Source organism: Podarcis tiliguerta, assembly GCF_965153285.1.
Source record: "Podarcis tiliguerta genome assembly, chromosome: 3".
Lineage (NCBI taxonomy): Eukaryota > Metazoa > Chordata > Lepidosauria > Squamata > Lacertidae > Podarcis > Podarcis tiliguerta.
Window position 1 is genome coordinate 70,386,342 of NC_139536.1, and position 6,000 is coordinate 70,392,341.

Below are 6,000 nucleotides of genomic sequence, written 5' to 3' on the forward strand. Positions count from 1 at the left end.
GTGCCTTATGCAAGCATAAGAATGGAAGGAATATGAATCTTCTACGAAACATAGAAACCCAACCATGTGGCAGACTTGGGTACTAGAACGCCCTGTGCAAGGCAAAAATTAGTTGCCCCCGCCAGCCCCTGTGCTGCCTTCCCAAAAGTGGGTAAGGAAGCACCTGGCTTTGGAAAGGAAGCACAAGGGCTCTGGCAGGGTCCTGCAGCCCTTCCACCTCCTCCCCAAAGCTAGGGAAGCTCTAACTAGGCTTTGGGAAGGATGGTGGAGGACTCTAGGACTGGACTTGCTTACAGGACTTTGAGATGGTGCCCCCTTGGCTCAGCACCCAGTTCATGCACACTACTTGCTTAGTCCTGAATCCATCACCAACTTCAGTAGGCAGAACCACTCAGAACTGCAGAAACAGAAACTACGCACCTCCTGCAATGTCAACAGATCAATATTTTACGCATTGCAGAGACATCAAGGGGCTGGACTCTTGAAAAGTCAACCAGATAAGCTTCTGAGATGAGAATTCAATATGTTAATGAAGGTGAATTTTAATTTAAGCTGTAGTGCCAGTCCAATGCAGTTTGCTGCTAGAAGCATAGAGTCTGTGTGCATGTGTGTGCGCGCGCGCACACCTGCACACACACAGACATTATAGGGCCAGCACTTGTTTTTCTGTACCATTCAAACACTTCTTAATGCCTTCATGATGTCACCTGAAGTGGTAGCCACTAACCCATCACCCCAAAAGTGGAAATGCACCACCAGAAAAGGGGGACAAAGTTCTGCATAAAATCCAAATGTACTAATTTCTATATGTAGTTGCACATTTAGAAATAATTAGTATAATTAAAATAGAAATATAATACACCTTCCTGTACTGGAGAACATTATAAGCCGGGGTTGGTCTGTGTGCCTCTTTAGTCTGATATCCAAGTGCTATTTGTTGGTGGTAATCTTACATACATACATACATAATTTTATTTGTATGCTACTTTCCCACAATTCAAACCATGCTCAAGGTGGCTTACAACATCAAGAAATACATAACTACAGCATAACAAAAGTAGTCATAAGCAGTAAATAAGACATTAAAAAATACACAACGAAACTGAACAATCTCCACATAAATAACAAATTCCAAAATAAATATACGAAAAACCGACAGCAACAACCCCCACCCAACAAAAAATCTCAAGCAACACCCCAACCGGAGAGTCTGTTCAGCAGCCTCAGCTTTTGCAGCTGGAGTCAGTCAGGCTCTGCCCTCCCAAGCCAGGTGGAAAAAGGCTGTAAGGCAGAGAGCAGGGTCTCCAGGGCTCGCACCCAAGATGGTTCCAAGCCCCTTCTGGTGCTTATCTTTATACTGTACTTCAACTGTGCAGCTCTTCAAAGATAAGGTGCTATCAAAAAGGGGCCTGTCCTCTGCCAGTCCTTCAGGGCTGTCCTTTATAAGGCAGGACACATGGTCAGCCCATCTGCCTGAAGCTGGTTGTTTTGCTCTGCTGCGTGGCAGACCAGGTACGGTACTTCCAAATGCTCGTGTGGGACAGTCCTGTGGGATTTACTCAGAAGCGGGTCCTGTAGAGCTTAACAGGGCTTAATCCCTGGCAAACAGGTATAAGATGAACAATCAGCCCAGTAAACCTTTCCAATTTACAGTTCTGTAGAGTTGCTTGACCAACTCCCACCAAAGAATGTATGGATATTTAAAGTTGATAGTTTGGAAATGTAGGGAAAAGCAGCCTTTTGATGTCCTAAGCAGCAGGCAGGGAAATACAGAAATGGCTGGCTTTTGTTTTTGGTTTCACAGGCTCCCAAACTTTAAGTTCTGGCATTTGAATTTAGGTTCTGGAATTGTGAAAATGGCAGTAGCTGCATCAAGCTGCTTGCTGTTATGGAAAGACAAAGTCCTTGACAAATCCTAGAGTTGGAAGCAGAGCCAAGGGAGGAGCTTTCAGAGGGTGAACAGAGCCTACCTGCAACAGGCTCCTCACCCGCTGCCTCCATCTAGACTAACTCACCTGCCATCGTGCCTCAGCTGCCAGGGCTCTGTACCTGTTGTGGAGGCACGTAATTGCACCGCCTCAAAAATGTGTGCCTGGGGCCATAGCTCCCCTTCCCCCCCATGCTATGCCTCTGGTTGGAAGGAATTCTTGGGAAGAAAGAGGGTCAACTCTTTGAATTCTTTTGCAAATGACAACCCCTGAGGTACAGTGTTATGTACTGAGTTGAATAGGATCCAAACTGCAGAAGTCTGATTGGTCCTAGAACAATAGGATCCAAACTGCAGCAGTCTGATTGGTCCTAGAACAATAGGATTCAGAATGCAGCAGTCTGATTGGTCCTAGAACAATGCAGCAGTATAATTGGTTGGCAGGAACCACCCCATCCAGCTCCAGATATAAGTGAATCCACAACCTGATTGGCTTACAGTAGAATTCCAGAATTAGCCAATCATGTGCAGCCCATTGTGTAAATAATGTATATAAAGCAGATACCTTGAGGGGACATTCATTCATTCCTCCTCACCACTATGAGCTGAATAAAGAGCATGAAATCACTTTGCGACACTGAGTATATTTCAGGCAGCTCAGTCGGTAATGCACGAGACTGTTAATCTCAGGGTCATGGGTTTCAGCCTCGCACTGGGTGAAAGATTCCTATAATGCAGGTGGTTGGACTAGATGATCCTCATGGTCCTTTCAAACTCTGCAATTCTATGTTCTATGACAAGAAATACGGTGTTTTGTCAATCCATTTCGGTTTCTTGGAGGATGTTAGCAAAAGGCAGCCCAGGCAGCCTTCATAATTCCCTGCAATGGCAACATGTTGCTGAGTAATACTGATTTGTTCACGGGCAATTGGAAACTGATTCTTTTGGAAACCAGAAATTTTTGCCTAACAGAAAAAAACACACAACTCTTATTCATTGGCATAAGTTAAATATTATGGAAACATGTCTGCTTACAATTTGCTTTGTAAGATTTGTGCTAATGCTAATAAGCAGCAGCTGTGAGACTTCCTCTTACAAGTTCTTTTGTGGCTGCAGTGGTATTATCACACATGTTCTGAGCAAATATGAGAGATTCTCTCTCCTCCACGGCCCCGATGGCTCTGTGTGGATTCCACAGATTCATTCAGCTCCAAATCAGATTTAGGAAATGTTCAATTTAGAAGATGGATGCCCTTTTCTGGTCCACGTACTTGACAATATAGTTGATTAAGAAGGAACTCCTTCTGACTTCAGATGCTATCTATGTGGGCTCCAGTCTGCAGCCAACAGCTATGTGTGCGTGTGCACGATCACAACACAAAAATTAGGGACAAATCACTAATATTCATAAGCATCAAATTTGGCACAAGTAGATGCAGCTACTTTGTATAGTACCTGATCAGCCGATGGTTATGATGATGATTTGTTTGCCACAGATTGCTGAAATGGCCATTTGCATAAATGCCTTTAAAAATTAGTTTGCATACAAGGAGAATGGATCATCAGTGATTGCAACTGCTTATGACAACCAAAAGCACAAACTGCATTTCTCAGAAGCAAAGTATACGCTTGACTCTTAGATGTTGAGAATAAGCAAGTATTTGGTATATTGTGTATATTATGCCTTTTAAAGCGTTTTTTAAAGCATCACTCAGTCGGATGAATACTGAACAAAAAGCAACATTGCCCTCAATGAACTCCAACAATACTTAAGCATACAACTGCCAACAATGATAAGGAGGAGAAATGTCCAAAAATTAATCCAATATACCTAGCATAATGGCCAAGCGTCCCTGTTTCACAGCAATAGCGGGGGTGGAGAAATTCAGGCCTATTTGCATTTTAATGTGAGCCTGCACACATCCCAAAGCAATATACGAACCAAAATAGAGCTATCCCTTTGAAATTTGCACTTCTACTAATGTGATGCAGTCATCCAACAGCAACAAAAATGACAAAAATGTGTATATTATAGGAAGGTGTACATGAAAAAGCACATAACAGTAAAAATTAGGTTTGCTTTTCAGTTGGTGGCATCGAAAGATCCCACAACTGTGGGTATATTTGGATGTAATAGGCTAAATTCTGTGCTTGGTATGTCCATGAACCTTACTCCATCTTGACAATTTCCATTAATTCAGATGGTCTCCAGCAAACTGTAGGAAACTGTGGCGCTTCAGTAGAAGCCTTTGGAAATCAAGAACTCCTTTAGACTGCAATTGGTATTAATATGTAAGGCCCATTGAAATCAAAAGTGTTCTCATGTATTTAGGCTTACAAAAAAAGTAAGCTCTGGTGTTTGCTTGTTCTGGTTTCTCTGAAGTGTCAGAGAGGAGGAAAACCGTGGGGGAGGGGGGAAGCAGATCGTGTGGGAGGACAACCCAGAGGAGGGGTGAGGCCCACTAGATGTGGCTGAACTACAACTCCTAGCATCCCTAGCCATTGGCCGTGCCGTCTGGGACAGATAGTTGTTGGAGTCCGCCAACATTTGGAGGCCCACAGGTCCCCAACACCTGGTGTAGAGTAAGAGGAATGAGAAATAAACTGTGTGTGTGTGCATGAATGTATTTTTGTGTGAGGGAGAGAGGGCGAGGTGGGGTTAGGGAGAAGGCAGCATTAGGTAGGCAAAGTTGGTCATAGGAGAAATGTTTCTTTGCCCTGTCTCATACACAACACAAACCTTTACACATCTGTGTGCAGCTTTCTGCATGTCTCAAGTTTAGAGTGTGCAGGGCTGGGGCCTCTCCTCACCCCAAATCCTCATAGAGTCTTTTCTGTTTGGCTTGGCTTCTGCCATTCCAGATACAGCACATTAGCTATGTGTCTTCAAGTATCACATTCATTGCTTAAGCGGAAGAGATAGCAAACACCTCCAAACCAGGCACCTGCAGCAACCAGAATTCATTTTAGCTTCTGAGCACATAACCCTATCAAGTGCTTTTCTACTGGAAAAAAGGTATCGGTACTCACCATAAAGTTGCTACAATGAGTGCCACACCTTTAAGCAGTGTTTTTATTCTAGAAAAAAGGTGCCAGTACTGCGTACCCTTGAGGGAAGCACTGCCCCTATCTCTGTTCCCGCAGCTCATTTATTTGTAGGCAAACTTCACTGATTAAGTGTTTTTAGAACTCCAACCATAGTTTATGCATCAGTTACTTATCTGCAAGAACCCTCGATGTAATTTTGGCTCCAGAATCCTTCCAGTAGTACATGAAAGAGAAACCAGAGTGCATATGCCTGGCTGGAATTCTTGGCAGCCTCCCTCTTCCCAGCATTCCTTTTAGAATGCCTGAGTGCACGCACCCAGATTTCCCCTGAGTAGCGCAGTCTGTTACAAACCGCCATACATTTCCTGCCAAGAAAAGATGCACTTCCAAAGTCTTCTCCCATATGCAGATTCTCTCAGTCACAGATGTATGTTAATGACCCTTGCAGCCATTTTCTTCTAACGAAAAGAAGGGCAGTGGTCTTCGAGAGGAGAAGAAGCTAAGCAAGAAGTTGCTGGTTGCAAAATAAACATGAAAGCATTCTCTTTCTTTTTAATCAGATCTGGATGAGAGAATCTACCTGATGCAAGGGAACTCGCCCTCCTGACATTGGTGGTGCTAATTTGGCCCCTTTGTATATGATCAAGTAGTAGGTTATTGTGCAATAGAATCTCCCCCACATACACACATGTTGTTTTGCACAGTCCTCGTAGTCTTCCTCCAAGGTTTGCCGTTATTGGGGGGCTTATCTGCCTTTTCCAAATCCTTATTTTAAAGAGCAGTACTTTGTACCTGGCCAAGTGCAATGCAATGCTAGATGGTGTTTTCATTACTCATGTGGTTGCAACAATAACAAGTGTGATGAACACCTGGTGAATGTCTGTGCACAACTGGTCTCTTCCATCACCACGTTGGCACTATGTTATGAAGAATGCATCGTTGTTGTTGACAATAAAAGTAGCTTACCATAAAATTAAAAAATGCAATCTATAATATAGTAATTAAAGTCAATAATAAAAGATAGT